This window comes from Erpetoichthys calabaricus, chromosome 4 (assembly GCF_900747795.2).
Source record: "Erpetoichthys calabaricus chromosome 4, fErpCal1.3, whole genome shotgun sequence".
NCBI classification, from domain to species: domain Eukaryota; kingdom Metazoa; phylum Chordata; class Cladistia; order Polypteriformes; family Polypteridae; genus Erpetoichthys; species Erpetoichthys calabaricus.
Window position 1 is genome coordinate 200,742,337 of NC_041397.2, and position 19,774 is coordinate 200,762,110.

Sequence of the window (19,774 nt, forward strand, 5' to 3'; positions counted from 1 at the left end):
CATAAGGATTTTAAGGATAACGGATTTAGATTGGGTTTTTTTCTATAATTTGCTTGAACATTCCAGTTGATTTTACGACTTCTCTCATTTCTCTATGTATCATAGTTCGCTTGCGGTACTGATTTGTTCGCACAAATCTGAGAAAAGGGCAGCTGGCTGAGGGGAGGGGCCTTACTCACACACTCGTCAGCTTCGGGGCGTGTTCCTTAACTCCGCTTAGCTAGCGAACGAGAGAACAATTGAATTCAATTTTGTTTGATAATTTAAAATAAACTGTTACTTAGGTCTTGATGAGTTTGAGTCCGGATATTCTCTTAAGTGTATGCCACATTGAAAAGATAGATTGCAATTCAGATTGTGGGTCGTGATATGATTTTTTGGAAAGATCGCCCACCCCTAATTTGACTAGTCAAGTTTTCAAATTTATGTAGGATTCATTAACCCTTTGGCAAACTACTTGGAAAGGGGTTGCAAGCTACTGGTAGCTCGCAAGCTACTGGTAGCTCGCAAGCGACGTGTTGGGGACCCCTGGTCTAGAACATGGGGATTTTGTGTACACCATTATAAAGATGGCTGAAATCTATGCCTTTAACTTAATATTACAGAAAATGTTTACTTATCAGTTTACCTTTTAAATTGTATGAAAGCCATCACTTTTATGACTATGCTAATACAGTAGGTCCTCCTGACTGGTTTTATTTTCACTAACTTGTACATTTTTTTCTTACGCATCATAAATATATTTAATACTTTCTTAGTCCACACACTGTGAGACATGAAGTCTTCAGTTGGACTGCTCACCCCTTATTAATCTATAAGACCACTAAGATCATCTGATGGTGGTCTTCTCGCTTTGACCACATTTCATTCTTGTTTAATGTTCTTTACTTTTCTATCCAACTCCCTGGTTTGTTTACAACTATGCCCCTCTTAAAACCAGAGATGAGATTTATAAAACATTCATACACACAAAAGGAGGTTCATAATGTGCACACTCAGCTTTTCACACAAATGTCTGGTTTTATAACAGAAAACGTGAGACAGAAGAACATACAGATATTTCCAGCAAATCTGATCCATGCGTACAAATATTAAACATTTTGGAGAAACTGGAAAGTGACAACATCCTTGACCAAGTAGGGAACTGCAGCCAAAACACGGCAAAGTGACAACTCACACATACTGTATAATAAATCATATCACTGAGTCGTTATTAGAATGTGTGTCGATGTGACAAATATATTAAACCTTAGAAGTGGTCAATGTCATGTATAGAGTGAATTAAGGTCAATACAGTTTACTTGCATTGAAGAGTTTTTCTGTTTTTTTGTTAATTTATATCGGCTACCTCAGCCAAGCTTCACTTCTTCAAGCCCACTGTTTGTGCAGGAAGACATTCACCAACCAAAGAGGTGCTACATTTTGTATGGTGTGTGGGCGTACATACATAAAACCTGTTAGCTCTTTACTGCTCTCGTATTTCAATAAGGGCACCCACCAAGACTGAAGATTATTGTGAAGTTATTGTTAACTGTAAGCAGTTATGTTATATTAATGGCAAACATTGTGTCTAGATGGCCTGGATCAGCCCACAATTCATTTATTCTGAGGTAAGGAGCTTTGATCAGACAACTTGCTGATGGTGCTGTATGTGGTGGCTGGCGTGTAGGTAAGGTAACTAGCTGAACCTTCAGCTTTCATTACATTTGTACTATTCATTGTAACCACAATCATATCATTACATATACCAGGTGGTAATGGGTTCCCACTCAAAAAACTGGCACCTTTCTGATGCCCAGAGCACAGAGGAGAGGCACAATAATATCACGCATGATCTTGGTGCACTCAGTTGTGGAGCGGGGCACGAGGAGGTAGGCTGCTCTACTAGCCAATGTAGGAGGTTGAGTAGCACAGTCCAAGTATGGTCATCACGTACGCACATTTACAAGTTGATTGTGACTTATAAAGGTAAATTGTGTAGAAATGTGCGTACATCAGGTTGTATAAACTGATTTTATTTTGACATGCGCATTTCCCTTTTATTTGGCATAAGCATGATTTCATGCTTGAATTCACGTATTTATAACTTTTTCAAGGTGCTTCTAATGTCTGTAAACTTTTTACTGTTCTGAACAAATTTATATATCTCTATATATATATAAAATCCAACATCTGTCTGTCTGTATGTCGGTCCACTTTTCATGAAAGATCTACTGAACCGATTTAAATTGGGCTTTTTTCTAGAATTTGCTTGAACATTACGGTTAATTTTGCGACTTCTCTCATTGCGTTAAGAATCATAGTTCGCTTGCAGGAGCTTATTCACGCTAATCTGAAATAGAGGCTGCGGGACAAGAGGCAGTGTGACGTCAGGAGTGGGGATCTGGACAGGGTGCCTCTGCCACTCGTGTTGTGAAGAGGGGGGCTGAACTCACCCCATGGAGATGTGGTCGCTCCTCCGAAACCCCCTCTTAAACGGTAACACAATGGGAAACAAATACAGCTTTTTTTTTAACCTCCTCTTTGCTCGATCAGCTGCTGGATTGCTGCTGCTGCATTCTGCATGATCTGCATCTTGCACTGCGCTTTGAACATTTAACAGCCTGTACAGCAGCTGTCTTTGTCATCTACTCTTTGTGTTTTATTTCCATCCCTGGGTGTGGTTAAATCTGTTGACACAAAATCTTGTCTCGCATGATGTGAGTTCTTGATATTTTTTAGTTTATAATTTAAAAATGGAATAAGAATCTCAACATGTAACAAAGTTCAATAAATTCTGAAAAGAATGATACCAAAGATATATATGTAGGTTTATAAAATAAGCCCAATTTAAAACGTGGCAAAAAATGTGACATAAAAACGTCACATAAAATTGTTGCACAAAATCATTGCACTTTTTAGGCTTAGGATTTTATATAGAGAGAGTAGATATATATATACTGTATATATATATATATATTTTTTATGTTAAACAGAACTTTTTCCAAACTTGTACTATTTTTCAGTGATGTGCACACTTTGTGACACAGCAAGGTGAGAATGACACTATAAAATATATATTGTTATTATTGATTGACTGTTGAAAACTTCATCATTTCATAAGCATCTGACATCAAGTAAAATGTTTCTTCTATTTCAACCTAACACTTTAATACATTTGTTCAGAATGCCAACTGTATATGTTAACGCATACATAAATTCTATAAAAACTAAGCCTACATGTCTGCAAAGTCATTTAAAGTTGACTACTAATTATTGTAGCTGTTTGCTAAGCTAGTAGTACATTTTATACTAATTTTATATTTATATGTATCAAAGTATTTTTCAAATTATTAGTTAATATTCAAAATTTTGCAGTGCTGGTCAGGGCAAAGAAAACCCCATAATACTCCTGGGCAAGACAAAGTGCTGCAGGAAACCTTCAAAACAGACCTCTGCATTGACAGAGACAGCTGTCCTCAGCATCCTCTTGACCCTGCCTGGATAAGCAGGTTAAGAAGATGGATGGATGGATGTTGACTCTTGAGTCTCCATTTTGATGGGCCCTGTTCAAGTGGCATAAACCTTCTCATGCCTAGTGCCCTGGAAGTGAAGCAAACAGAAACATCACTGAGAGATAATTGTGCCTGTAGAGGGCACTGGTCTGCATCACTAATACTGGCGCCCTTCCCATTAAACATGCCCACCCCAGTTACTTGAGGCGGTATGTGTTCCTTAACTTGGTTGAGATAGACTAGGCGCTCCCTTTAAAATACGCAGCTATGGACTTGACATTTTAAGTGCAATTAAGAGAACGGGAATGCGGGAGTGACAGGGACTGCTACAAGGAATTCAAGACTAGTAATTGAAAAGCAGAGAAACTAGAATTACTGCTTCAAACTGCTGAGGCAAAGAACAGGGGTCCGGCCAGAAAAAGCCAGACGCTGCACACACAGCTTCAAAGAGTGCTACGCGTGCTCGTATCTCACAGTTAGAGCGAGCAGCTGCGCCTGCCCGTGTGCGTCTCTTTCTTTGGGGAGCTGACTGAAGAAGGAATTCAGCATAGCTGCGCGTCCCCGCGTATGTAGGGGCTGAAAACTTTTTGCGAGCAGCAGAGAAAGTTTTGTAACAAAATTAGAGTATAACCTGCAAAAACATTGGATAGCTAAAAAGCTGAACCGGTCACTAAAGCAGACGATAACAACCAGATTGAAAATAACTTTAGCAGATCAACAGCAGAATATGCAAAAGTGTAAAGGGTCAGTAGTCTAGAGATAGAGAATGAAAGTTTAAAAGTAAAACTTAAATCCGTCACTGAACCCTGAGATTATTAACTGTTATTGCATTTTAATGCACGGATGGTTTCTTTTTTAAACGTTAAAGTATGTTCTATCGTTGAGTAGGTAGATTGCACTTTGTGGTACGTTTCTTTTTTTGATCGAGCACTTGTTTAATTGAATTCACTTGTTTGTAATTATATTGAATTGGCTGGGTATTTTTCGCGTGTGTTGAAACTGAAATTACACTAGATTAATGTTCGCTAACAGGGGAAAAATGAGGACTAGTAGAGGCAGAAGAAGGACGATGGGCACGAAAGGACAAGAATAAAAGTGGAGAAAAGACCGAAAACGATTCCAGGACGTTTGAAAAGTGGTAGTGGCTACAGCTTATATTCGTTTTGACGAATCGGGACCCGAAAGGTGGTAGTGGAGGAGGGTCGCACTGCACCCACGCGAGATCCTCTTGCACAGAGCGCATTCTTGTCAAAGATGATATTATTAAATGACTCAGAAGTGGGCGCCCCAATTGTATCCGGCTGCAGGTCGCAGACTCGACCTTCCACGCCTCCTGCCTTCCACATCACGCCCCCAGCATTCGCGTGCGTCCCCTGTCGCATCGCTTTTGTTGAAAAACTAGTAACGTTGATTTATCATGTAACCCTAAAAGACGATATTAATATGACTTCCTGCAATCACGAGGCAAGCATCCGAGTTTCTCTTTATGGTATTACTGTCGTGTTTACTTTTAGAAACAAAAAACAGTTTTATAATTTATGAGTCAGGATTCGATAGTTAAAAGAAAGAGGGCATAACATATTTTTAGATTAAGGAAACCCCATACTAAATATGAATGTGGATGCTCTAACTGCTATTATAGTGAATTCTATCATTCAAAATATTTGAAATTATTTTTATGGTACTTTTGTACTAAACGGCATGTCTGACATTATTTCTGGAACCTCGTTCAATAAAGGAAAATTCCGTTAATGACATTAATTTATTATGTTACAAAATAAATGATGATCAATAACACAACAAAGCAATCAACAGGCATGAAAATGAAGGTCTAAACTTTCGAGTTCAAAAGAAACTTAAAATTATTTATATTGAACAATTTTTTAAATGATTTAGCTTACTAATACAGTTCATACTTTCATTTCCATTGTCTGTCTTGAATTGTGTTTTCTTAATTTTGTTCTACGCTGCTGCTATAATGTTGATAAATTTCAAGTGGAGTTATTAAACTTTCAAACGTTTACCTGATTTTTAATTTTAATGCATAATTGTTCTCCCTGGGACCCAAACTTCTAAATATGTACTTATCAAAAAAAGTGAAGCGAATCTCTCAAATTCATCCATCCATCCATTTTCCAACCCGCTGAATCCGAGCACAGGGTCACGGGGGTCTGCTGGAGCCAATCCCAGCCAACACAGGGCACAAGGTAGGAACCAATCCTGGGCAGGGTGCCAACCCACTGCAGGACACACACAAACACCAAGCACACACTAGGGCCAATTTAGAATCGCCAGTCCACCTAACCTGCAAGTCTTTGGACTGTGGGAGGAAACCGGAGCACCTGGAGGAAACCCACGCAGACACGGGGAGAACATGCAAACTCCACGCAGGGAGGATCCGGGAATCGAACCCAGGTCCCCAGATCTCCCAACTGCGAGGCAGCAGCGCTACCCACTGCGCCACCGTGCCGCCATCTCTCAAATTGCTTAATAGATATTATGTTTGTTTTTCTAAAGAAATGCAAACATTTGCATTATTGAAAGTTGCACAGCCATAAACCGTCGTTTTTATTTATTTTGGAACTGAACTAACAGATTTTAAACTTAACTTTAAAAATGTTTTGTTTGGGTCGATACAATAATTACAAATCAATTTTTTAGTGATTTTAAATCATTTAATCGCCATATACCATTTCTTGTATTAGGAATTTGTCATTTGTTGCATACCCCAACTTACTCTCCAAACGGAGATGTACTTTTTTGTAAATAAGATTACCGTTATTAGGTCATCGGTCTCACTGCCTGCTCAGGATTCTTCCCATAGTGTGTTCAGCTGTCTTTGACCACTTTGTGCCTGCGTGTGTCATCGTCTCTGTTGTCTGATTTGGTGTAACGCCTGAATCCTACAAAGTGCCCCCTGGTCAGTGTCCCCTCTTGATTAGTTAAGGGTTTTTTGATTCTGTCAGACCAAGTATTGTTACCTTAATAAATGCTAGCTTGATTTCTGGTTGTGTTCCTGCTGCCTTGAAACACGCTGTGGTGCAGAAACGTATTATAAAAAACAAAATAAGGACCCTCTAATGTGTCAAATTTCAGGCCAATTTCTAAACTGCCTTTTTTATCTAAAGTCTTTGAAAAAGTTGTCCTAACTCAAACATTTCTAGATGAAAATAGTATTCTGGAAAAATTCCAATCCAGATACAGATGTTCTTGCAGCACTGAAACATCCTTGTTAAAGGTTAACAGTGACCTCTTCCCAATTACTAATCCTGGAGATTCTGCCATTCTTGTACTGCTAGATCTTACTTCAGCTTTTGATGCTGTGGATCTTATGATTCTTATATCTTACCTTGAACAGTATGTAGTCATCCAAGGTAATGCCCTGAAATGGTTTAAATCTTATCTAAGAAATAGGAGCGTTTCTATTCATTTGGGTGAGTTCTCATCCTCTGCAGCTCCTCTTACTTGTGGGGTTCCATCTTTGGACCAGCTATCTTTTTGATAGGCATGTTACCTTATAGGCTCCATTGTTAACAAGTATGGCTTCTCTATACTGATGACACTTAAATATATTTGCCACTAAAATCAAAGCGAGAAAATACAGACTCTCCATGTGTGCTTGAATGATATTAAAACCTGGATGGCAATGCATCTTCTTAAACTAAATGATAACAAAACTGTGATCATGGTGTCCAAGAGTTAAGAAAGTTTGAGTGTCTCTGATATTGCTCTTGGACCCCTTTCCATATACGTATCATAAAGCTTCAGTTAGCCCAGGTGTGATCTGTGACAGCTCATTCAAACTCGACAAACAGATAAATTGTGAAGTTAAATGAAGCTTTTTCCAGCTGAGACTTTAAGGTAAAGGCTTTTCTTTATTTCTGTGATCTTGAAAAGGCCATCCAAGCTTTCACAGCATCTCGTTTGGACTATTGCAGTTCTTTGTATGAAGGTATTGGTCAGGTCCTGTTACGACACCTACAACTATTCCACAACTTTGCTGTTCACTTATTGAAGGCTCTCGTAAGTGTGGCCATATTTCACCAATACTGACCTCACTTCACTGGCTTCTGGTCCATTTCAGAATTGATTTTAAAATTCTATTTCTTGTTTTCAAATGTTTGAGTGGATCAGCCCCATCTTGCCTTTTGGAATCTCTTCACTTGTATGTGCCAACAAGATCCCTGTGGTCTACTAGCCCGATGCTCTTAGTTGTGCCGAGGTCGAGGTTGAAGCAAAGGAGGAATCAGGTGTTTGTGGTGGCTGCTCCTTTTCTCTGGAATGGCTCTCCTTATTATATTAGGTCTGCTCCATCACAGGCCATTTTTAAGTCATCATTAAAGTCTTATTTCGTCTTGCTGCCATTTGACCCTCCAAAAGGTTGACATTGTTTGTATATGTTGGCTCAAGTACATTCAGGATTATAAATATGTATATATGTATTTTAAGTTTATCTTTTATGTAATGGCTGGTTATTCTTGCAGTTTTGTGATGTGTACATACAGTATATTTGAACTGCTTCTTTTACCCTTTCTTGTACAGCACTTTGGTTCAGTTCTGGCTGCTGTTGTAAATGTGGTTTATAAATAAATATTGCCTTGCCCTGCTTTATAAAACATTATTTTAATACATAACACTAAGACAATGGACTGTAAAGATGAAGTTGGTTTGCAACATTTATTACAAAAAAGTTAAAGAATATATAAAATATAGAACAAGAATTGTAGGTTGTAACTGAACAATGAGGGACATGTATGTTTGTTACATTTTCTCACAAAACTCAGTCATTTTCCTTTTTCCTCTCACGTTAATCTAAAAACAGATGTATGTCTTCCATATGTGAAAAAAATATATCTAAAGACATATTCCCTCTCCTCTTCTTCTGGAAATCCAGATAGCAAATCAAATTTCTCAAGGGCCTCCTCAGTGTCGTCTTTGTCCATTGACAGTAACGCAGGGAGTGAGATTCGCCCTCTGAACACAGAAATGTTCTCAGCACACCACTTCTGTGCCTCGGTGAAATGCTGAAGGATTCCATGCTGCTGTAATACATTATATTAAAAAAGAAAGAAAGAAAATTCTTTAAATGGTCATCATAAAGCTCATAGCCTTTTCCTCCACATTTACAAGGAATGTAAGGAAAGTAAAAAAAATAATGTACAGTAAATATAATTTATTATACATTATTAACATTGCTGCTTTTGATCACAGATTCTACAAGTCTTCAATGTTTCTTACAATACACTATTATTAATACAGCACACAATGCATTTCAAATGTTTTAAGGCCTTTAAGAGTTGTACTAGTACTACAGTTTGTCAGAAGATGTAAAACAGGCTTTTAGTCTTTTGGGCTTTGACTCCTACTGCTTAACGATTAACAGTCGGCATCTGAGACAAGCATTAAGTCTTTTTATACATTTTATTCACTACACCACAGGCATTGTAAGCCAGCATCAACAAAATGTAATTTATCTTTCTTATGGAAGTTTATAAAATGAGGTGTCTGTACCTGCTCATCAGTGCCCTGTGCTGGATGTTGGAGAAGGGACGCTGACGTTTCTTCTAAAAGAAAAAATCTGAAATCTGCAGAATGCAGTGCTATGGAACAGAATAGCAAGACATTTGTTCATTTCAGATGTAGTGCCAAGTCTTTACTTTGTCTTCTCATTAATGGCTCAATACAGTCTAAACCTAAAAACATAGAAAATAATATTTACCTAAGGAAATGTTAAAAAAGAACCAAAAGAATAAGCACAAAAAATGACCCTGTCCTGGCTGTCCATTGTTTCTGTACCTTCTAATTTTTTGTTTGGTTCTTGGCCTTCATTTAGAAGGGCGTTTGCTCGCTCAGTCTGATGTGAGCAGTTACTTCAGTGATTTCAAAAAGAAGCACTAAGTTTATAATGGTAAACATTTGGACTATTCGTCTTTGATTTACAATATGGCTAAGTATATTTGCCATATTGCCGCAGAACTAAATTTAGAGTTATTAAAGGAAATTTAAATTTCATTTACCCCTTGGTGCTGGGGTTCTCAAGTAACATTCTACACCAGCTCTTCCACAAAGCCAGCATGTCATTCTAAAGAGGACTGAGCAGAGTCACGTTCTTAAAAGGAGTTTAATGTTACAAAAATATTTATGCAAACCATTATAAACATACATTTAAATGATCTGGATTTTGAAAGGTGGGCATTTCTGGAACTTCAAAACCACTATGGACAGTATGTTGAAATAAAAAAAAAAAAATATATATAATAAAATAAGTTAAACATAACACAAATATCCAACACAAATTGTAGAAGGTGACAAAAATGGGAACCAGCAACCAGATATAATCCTCCCTCTACAAATACTACAATGAAAGAAGAGAGGACTAAAGTTGAGACACAACTCATTAAAACTGAAGGGAGCCTCGAGGATGAAATACAGAGACACCACAAAATGGTCCTTTGGAAACCTGGACACAACATTAAATACAGACATACAAAAAATGATAGTTACAATATGAAATGGTCATACCATCAACATGGAAAGTCCACAGCCATGGCTATTCATCTGACTTGGAAGGCCCTAATACATCCATCCATCCTTCATCCAACCCGCTATATATCCTAACTACAGTATCACGGGGGTCTGCTGGAGCCAATCCCAGCCAACAGAGGGCGCAAGGCAGGAAACAAAACCCAGGCAGGGCACCAGCCCACCGCAGGGCGCACACACAGCAACACACCAAGCACACACTAGGGAGGCCCTAATACACGGGGTAAAAAAATTTAATCAAAGAAAAATATTAAATACTGACATACAGTAAACTGTTGACAATGACTTTTAAATAAAAACAACAATGGAATTGGCCACTTGGGACACACCCTGTGTTACATCTGTAAATAGTAAATCCTGCCAAACAACGGAAAATGCTCAGCTTTTTAACCTGTATTTAAAAAAGTTCCAGTTCAGAAATCTAAACGTCAGTATTGTTTGCAAGCACACAGTCTTAGCATACCCTGTATATATACTACCTGCATACTTGACAATGTGGCCTTCATGACTCTGAAGGTGACATAGCAGGATGCTGTAGTCTCTGTGCTTTTTACAAAGAGGGCACTTGGATTCATTTGGATATTTAATCAATGTTATCAAAGTTGTTTTTATATTCTCTGCCTTTATGGAGAAATGTGACTGTGGAAATCAAGACAAAAATCATATGTAATACTAATTTGGCAGAAAGCGCTAACGTGCTTTTATAACTAGCTAACTTAACTAAGTTAAGATATTTAACATACGCTAATGACGACGATAAACATAAATACCTTTCATATTGTATACTAACATTGCAGATTCTCTACATAACATCTCATAAATAAGTGAAAAAGTTAATATAGATGAAATAATACGGCAAATATTAAAAAGAAATAATACAAGAGGTAAAAGATAATTAAAACGATATGCTTAAAATAGGATATGTCAGTAATGACGATAAACAGAGAACACTTGGATTCGCTATACAGTATATAATCGTACATCTCATTAGTTTTGTTTAATGGATCTAAAGTTTCTTTAAATATACTGAGCTTTTTATTCTGTGAGTCCATACCTGGTTCTGTTGTGCCATTGTTCCATGTCAGAAATCGTTTTCAGCTCCTTTTCTTTTTCCAATTGGAACAACTGTACAGCAGCTCTTCTTCTCTTTCTACGGACTATAGGCGGTTGTGGGGCGGACTGTGGAAGGCAGGAGGCGTGGAAGGCCAAGTCTGCGACCTGCAGCCGGACCCTTCTCGAAGTGGGGAGCAAGACACCTAATTTGGAAAGAAACACATGCCAGAGATGGAACATGATCTCGTGTTCAAGGGACTGTTTGTTCTAAATCTGTCACCTGCGATTAAAGAGATGATAGTGTTGCATATAGATTTAGAGCATCTGCATATATATAACTGAAATAAGGAATTTAGGTGAAAAGGCGTGTGTGACAAAGGGCTTTGCTAAATTGACCGACAAGAAAAAGAAACCTAAAGCAAAAGAGTGACTGAGACTCCACGAACGTGAACAGACTAGAGCGCGATTAATCACCAAGTTCGAAGGCAAATAAGCAGGCAAAAGCCCCATGGGCGTGTCCGAGGCGGACGTTCCCGCCCCCTCTCTCTCCGGATTGAATACCCCGACGCCGGTGGGAGGATCGACGAAATGAGTCTCCACACAAGCAGGCTGCGAACACGTCCATCTGCGAGGTAAGAGAACAGCTGTCTCTCCTAGCAGTTTCAAACTCGCAAAAGGACATAAAGCTCAGGCTTCCAAGATTAGTCATCGCGTTTAACATCATCTCGGTCATTCACACAATTTATATTCCCCTCACTCCTTGGAGACATTTTTCAGCAATCTCCACCAGCTCACCCCAAACTAAACGCATTACTATTTAAAAAATAGAGGCAGGGTAGTCATTTTTTTCAGTAAAAGCTGACAGATAACTTCCTAAATGTGACAGAATACAGTATATATATAAATGGCAAGCATTGTCACTCTAGAGATGGGCGGGTTCTGGACAAGTGATTTACTCCGGGCATTCACAGATGTGCTGACCTCTGCGGTCCAGAAACACCCGGAACTTTCTCGTTATCTTTCTCGTTATCCATTGATTACATCTTGCCTGAAGAAGGGGCCTGAGTTGCCTCGAAAGCTTGCATATTGTAATCTTTTTAGTTAGCCAATAAAAGGTGTCATTTTGCTTGGCTTTTCTCGTTATCCATTTGAAGTCCAAGAAGGCACGTGGAGACTCCCATGGCATTATAAATACAACCTTGCAGATGATAACAGGGTAACTGGGAAAAGGGACACGACCCGAGACGCTGGACGACGATCGGTAACATCGCGAGAGTGGAATAGCCTGTATAGTGAAGTGAGAGGGCGTTTGCGAGTTTGTTTGCTGTAAGCTATTTGTTTCGGAATAAGTGTGTCCGTTATTGGGATAACCTCCATCTAGCTGTTCGTTGCAGTACATACAGGGGTCAGCAAAAGCAGGTTTACTGTTGTTCAGATGGAAAAACAGGTTACGATTATTACAATAAGTTTTGTTAACAACAGGGCCAGGAACTGACATTGGGTTCCGATGGAGTGGCCAGCTAGAACAAGAGCTGTAGCGTGGTGTCCAGAAACCTCATCAGACGTACTGTAGCTTGCTGGTTCCAGCTAAAGCGCTCCTGCAACTCCTTCATTTTAAGTTTGGTTTAGTGAATCAGTTTGTCAAAGCCCTGTCAAAAACTTGGAGCCTGAATGACGGGTGTGTTTCTGAATTTTCTGGGTTTGTCTGAGGCGATGTCAGTAAGAAGGAGAATTGATGATTCCTTGGGATGCGCCAGAAAAAAAAGTGGGCAAAGACCGGCTGCCAAAGTTTTGGATCAGGAAAACCGAGAAGTGACAAAAACTAGAGACGTTAAATGTGAGCCAATGAGTTTGTGTTGTAAACATGACAAAATATTAGATTAACCAAATATACTTTCATGGTGAATGAATTTTAGAAGAATATTGTATGCATGAATACATTTTTATTTGTTAAATTTTAATGACATTTATTTTCAATTTATTTAAATGGGACCTGATCTGCGGTGGGATGGCGCCCTGCCCGGGGATTCTTTCCTGCCTTGCGCCCTGTGTTGGCTGGGATTGGCTCCAGGAGACCCCCGTGACCCTGTAGTTAGGATATAGCAGGTCGGATAATGGATGGATGGATGTGACATGATATAAACATTCTAATTATATATTTGTGTTCATACATAAATGGACATAATGTAGAAAATTTGAAAATGTGTTCTAAGTATGTCCATTCATCAAGCTATAAATTTAATATTCTCCTCCCCAACAACAGACACTGATTTTTTGTTCTCTTCAAACAATTACAACAAAGTTTCACGAGTTTACCGCACTGACGTTAGTTACCTGGGCACCGCCTGCCTTTCGTTAAGAGCAGACTGCAGCCCTCTGGCAAGCGTGCCAAGCTTTTTAGCTGAGCGTCTGTGTCCTCTTCTGATCGCCTCCACTGTAACTCCTCGTGTTCGGCAATGTGACTGACTTCCATTTGGTTTTTGGAACGTACGTCCTTCTGCTACGGATCCCGTTTTGCTTCATTATTATTCAATGGAGTACAATAACTCCAAACAACGCTTCGCTTTCTTTCTGCCATTGTCTCCCCTACTACACATCCCCACTGCTCTGGCACTACTAATCACAAACACGTCACACCTCATACACGTGATCCAATGTCCGCAGGGGGCGGGGCTACCGGAGAAATCGGTTAAAAAAGAAGCCGCCCCAAGATCAGCGTTCGCACTTTTTGGGGGTGGAGCATCTGCTTCGTCCCTTTGCCCGCGCTCTCTCCGCTTCAGAGGAATCTCGTATGCCCGTGATACTCGCTAGTGTAGTGACCACACACCCAGGCAGATGGGCTGTAGCAGCTCGGAGACTCGTCTTAAAGGCTGAGTCTGCAACTCTCCGATCACGGAGCTGCTCTTATGCCAGCTTCTCCAGGTAGTCCTGTCCTCCTCAGTTAGGTCTCGACCACCCGAGGAGCTTGTCCCTCTCATGTTCAGACCCAGGTGAGCCACACTATAATCTCCACGGCCCATCGGGGTGAAAAACTCTGTTACAGAACGTTGAATCACGGTGGATTTTAACTTTTCATTTTGGCAGTGAGCAACAGAAAAATACTCTTTAATAAGGGAATGTGAAAAGAGACCACGAGAAAGTGGTTTACATTAATTACAAATCTAAAACACAAAACAGCCGATCGTGTAATCAATTCCGTCCTTTAATATGACATCTAAATCATCACTAGAGCAAACAACTGGTTTTAGAAGTCGCATAACAAATTTGAGCGAGCCCGTCTTTGTTTGGTCTCAGCTGCTTGAAGTATAAATGCACGCGTGTGGAAAGTCCAGCTTGGAGTGAATCACGCAGTGGGGACCGAAACTACACAACGAAAACAAAAGAAAACTCCAAGCAACTCTGTGAAGTCGATGAAAATCTCTGGGAAATGGATACAGAATGGGACAGCATTTATAACTAAAGTAAATCAAATCGTTTTACTTAAAAATACTTTTTAGTTTTTGAGTATTTTGCAAATGATTTTTCTTTTATCATTTTTTATGAACGGGAAGCTTCTTTAAAAGTATTACATAATATATCTTCTTTGCAGAATTATATGAATGCTAAAAAGAATTCTGTTTTGGTCTCTATTTTTCTGTTCAGGCTCTTATGGGATTAGTGCTCTGTCGCTACGAAAGAAAATATCAACTACAGAATGGCAATCTTACGGCAATACTTCCTCACCATGATCATCAAGGCTACTCCTTCACAAGAGTAAACAAGTAAAGTTGGCACGTATATTTACCCACTCCACTCACTGAAGGGGCAGTCCGATCGCTTGTATGCCCCTTATATCGCACTATTCTCTCTCTGTCATTGTTGTGTGCGCGTTAATTGGAATCGCATAACCATACGGCGAAATTTGTTAGGTAATTGCATCGGTTTTGACAGATTACTGTATTGTCATCGATACTGAGCACATATGCAAATCTGAAAACATTCTCTTTGCCAACAGTGTGTTTAAAATCAGTTGCAAAATTCGACCGAGACAAACAAACGGACATTGGAGTCAAGTTAAATAAAATTGTTTTAATAAAAAACACAGTCTGAACATCATCTTCAACATTTTTTGAGGCTAAACATGTCTGTCACATCAACACCCAATTTTAATACTAATAACAATTCCTGTATGTGCGAGTTGTTATTTAGCTGATCTGGCTGGATTACCTAACTCGATCAACGGTGTCATCATTTTTGAGTTTCTCTGACATGGCGCAGAGTTGCTGTTGATACACGCAAGTTCTCCAATCAAGTGTTCTTTTCTAAATCCTGACGTTTGCATGGAAAGCTGCATATTCCTGCCAGTCGCTCTGACGTCACATGTGATGAAGACCATGGAGCGGCTACTGCTTCACCACCTTAGGCCACAGGTTCAACACGCCCTTGACCCTCTGCAGTTTGCATATCAGGAGAAGGTGGGAGTGGAGGATGCCATCATCTACATGCTACACCGATCCCTCTCTCACTTGGACAGAGGCAGTGGTGCTGTAAGAATTATGTTTCTAGACTTCTCTAGCACCTTCAACACAATCCAACCTCTGCTCCTTAGGGACAAGCTAACAGAGATGGGAGTAGATTCATACCTGGTGGCATGGATCGTGAACTATCTTACAGACAGACCTCAGTATGTGCGTCTCGTGAACTGCAGGTCTGACATTGTGGTCAGCAACACAGGAGCGCCACAAGGGACTGTACTTTCTCCGGTCCTGTTCAGCCTATATACATCGGACTTCCAATACAACTCGGAGTCCTGCCACTTGCAAAAGTTCGCTGATGACACTGCTATCGTGGGCTGCATCAGGAGTGGGCAGGAGGAGGAGTATAGGGACCTAATCAATGACTTTGTTAAATGGTTTGACTCAAACCACCTACAACTGAACACCAGCAAAACCAAGGAGCTGGTGGTGGATTTTAGGAGGACCAGGCCCCTCACGGACCCCGTGATCATCAGAGGTGACTGTGTGCAGATGGTGCAGACCTATAAATATCTGGGAGTGCAGCTGGATGATAAATTAGACTGGACGGCCAATACTGATGCTCTGTGCAAGAGAGGACAGAGCCGGTTATACTTCCTTAGAAGGCTGGCGACCTTCAACATCTGCAATAAGATGCTGCAGATGTTCTATCAGACGGTTGTGGCAAGCGCCCTCTTCTACGCGGTGGTGTGCTGGGGAGGCAGCATTAAGAAGAAAGACGCCTCACGCCACAAACTGGTGAGGAAGGCAGGCTCTATTGTTGGCATGGAGCTGGACAGTTTAATATCTGTAGCAGAGCGAAGGGCGCTCAGCAGGCTCCTATCAATTATGGAGAATCCACTGCATCCACTAAGCAGTGTCATCTCCAGACAGAGGAGCAGCTTCAGCGACAGACTGCTGTCATTGTCCTGCTCCACTGACAGACTAAGGAGATCGTTCCTCCCCCAAACTATGCGACTCTTCAATTGCACCTGGGGGGGGTGGTGGGGGCGGAATGGGGGGTGGGATTTGACAGGTAAACATTAGCATTATTCAAAGTTATTGTCTGTTATACCTGCATTTTTATTACTCTTTAATATTGTTTTTTTATCAGTATGCTGCTGCTGGAGTATGTGAATTTCCCCTTGGGATAAATAAAGTCTCTATCCATATGCGCATTTCAAGCCTCTTTTTGTGCATTGTATAAATCTGACCCGGGTGTGTTGTATTTTGAATGTTGTGTATTTTTTGGGCAAAATCGAAAGTGGACACAAAGATTTTAAGTTGTATCTAACATGCATGAGAACTTGTGTAAGCAGTTTGTCTCAATTTCTATTAATTTGTTTGGATAAATCTTGCATTTTAGGCAGCTTGGCACACTGGTGAGGTCACTGGACTTTAAACCCCAAGTTTAAGTGACACTGTACAAATCACTTAACCTGCATGTACTGCAAATATTATTTAAAAAAAAAATTGAATGGAATTAGGTGTCAACCAAATGTAAAACGGCAAGCGGCCTTAAAGGAGCAAACTCAAAAGTGGACATTTTTACTTGAAAGATAAAAGGTCAGGATTACAAAGCACCCATCGTTGGGCCATGGATCAGCCACACTGGAGTTCTGTTTTTGTAACTCTCGCATTATCTTTTGCCTTCTGTTGTGAGCAGTGGAGGGGTCTGCAGCCTCTGTTTTAGACATGGGAAAGAGCAGCCAATTGAAACTTGTAATCAAGTAATAAGGGGTCTCATTCTGCACCCTCTTGAACAGGCACCTTACTCACTTGCTGAAAATGTTTGCAGAGTTCTTGTTTAGTGGTCACCAGTACGTTAACCAGCAGGTTATTTAATTTTGATCTCATTTAATTAGTTGGTTCTTTTCTTCTTCATTTTGCATTCAGAAAAGCACACAAGTGATGTTTGAAGTATTTTTCTGTAATTTTTAATGCTACTTTTTTTTCCCTATTCACTTGCCTTTCTTCTGTGTAGTTTGCTTCCTTAACTTTATCCTAATAATGACAATTAACAAGAAGCAGCACAGACTCCCCGGCATATAACTGAGGATGCTGAAAAGCTGCAACTACTTCAGTGTCAGGCCCACTGACGTGCCCCTTAGAACAATAAGCCCAACAAAGGTCACCAGTCCTATTGACTTAATTCCTCCAAAATAACATCTTTTGAAAGTCCCTAAATTCCTACTATCTACCACACTACCTTGGTAGCTTATTCCAAGTGTCTATGGTTCTCCGTGTAAACAATAACTTCCTAACGAGAAAATTTACCCTTAATCAGTTTCCAACTGTGTCCCTGTGTTCTTGATGAACTCATTTTAAAATAACAGTCTTGATCTACTGTACTAATTCCCTTCATAATTTAAACACTTCAGTCATGTCACCTCTTAATCTTCTTTTGCTTAAACTGTATAGGCTCAGCTCTTTTAATCATTCTTCATAATTCATCCCATGTAGCCCTGGAATCAGCCCAGTGACTCTTCTCTGGACCTTTTCTAGATAGATAGATAGGATAGATAGATACTTTATTAATCCCAATGGGAAATTCACATTCTAGTACTGCTATGTCCTATTTGTAGCCGGGAGACCAAAACTGCACACATTACACAAGATGAGGATTCACCAGTGCATTATAACGCTTGAGTAAAACCTCCTTGGACTTCTCCTCTACACATCGTGCTATATAACCTAACATTCTGTTTGCCTTCTTTATGGCTTCTGAACACTGTCCGTCTGGCCAATGATAGTGTCAAGCCCACTGCGACTCCTAAATCATTCTCAGATGGTGTACCATTAAATTTTTGACCTCTATATTGAAACCTAACATTTTTTACTTCCTACATGTAATACGTTTACATTTGTACCCATTATACTTCATAATGTTGAGTCCCCAATGATTCACTACCTCTCTTTTTCTGGGAACTGGTTTTGAGGTGACCTGTTGGGACTCCCCATGTCTGCTTATCACCTCAGAATCTTCAAAGACACCATCCAGCCCACCTGTCTGGTCAGGAGTCTTCTCCCACACCTCCTTGGGGGTGCACATTATCTCTCTAAAGGACACCTCAGCCAGGTCCACCAATTCTCTTCTAAAACACAGGCCATTAAGTTCCTTTTCCAGTTCAATGACCCGGGGATTGCTGTGCTGGATCAGCTGGCATCTTCTGCAGATGTTGCCCTCATAGAAGACTGGAACCTCCAAGGCATTTTCCAAAAAGTTCAAATTCTAGCAGTACTTGTATTGCACTGACCTCATTATTAAAATTTGGCTTTATATTACTAAAACTGCTCAGCCTTTTCTAATTAAAACTAAATAAATTTAACTTGAATGGTAAGACTAAATAATTCAAAAAACATGAACTGCTGCAGTTGTTTTACTTCTTATGGCCCCTTAAGCTCCTGTAATATTCTCCCTTTTGACTGTCTGCTGTTGGTCTTTCTAGGAGGTTAACTTTACTGTTCTCCTAAATTTAAACCCCTCTTATTCCTTACTTAAAAGCTCTCCACTACCACCGTTTGTATTCCCTTGTAGGCCTACTAATGAACCTTTACACTGTTGCCCTCTTAACTGCCCTACTTCCCTGGCCGCTGTTCAATCCGGTAAACTTATTACACTCTTCTTCCTTCTTAGTAAGAAAACTCACTTAGTGAATATCCACTGCTAGTTGTTTCCTTAATCTCTTGTCTGTTCCTATAGCTGCTTGTGCCCGATTTGGGCCTTTGCGCTAGACACCTGTCTATGTAGCATTAGTTCTCTTAACTACTTTAAAGTCAGCCACCTACCTGTACCTAAAATGAATGCTTTCTTACTTATGAATGTTTGTGCCCTCACTTTGTTACTAGCATTAATATTCAACTGTATGAGTGTTGTATGGTGTTGTATCCAATTATTCTTTATATGCAACTTATACATCACTAAGAAATCGTTGTTACTTTTAACTGTTCAACACTACAACACCAGTTACTTACTTAGAGTTGTCAGTTTCAGCTACCACTTGCTACCTCGTCTTGCATTATTATTCATTAGTAAACAATGGATTAAATAATCAAATACCTTAAAAAGATGAATGAAAACCACGATGGTAACGACAATCTTAAAAACCAAGTTTAAAAAAAAAAAGTTAAAATTATCCCCATGTAACACACATACTGTAAATGTTTGGCATATTCTCAAAAGAATTAACA

General features: G+C 39.7%; 1 protein-coding gene across 1 annotated transcript in view; it reads left to right on the forward strand.

Moving 5' to 3' along the window:
- Window positions 1-19,774, forward strand: part of tmprss2 (transmembrane serine protease 2) — a 226,717-nt gene that overhangs the window by 82,323 nt on the left and 124,620 nt on the right. The gene's annotated exons all lie outside the window — the stretch shown is intronic.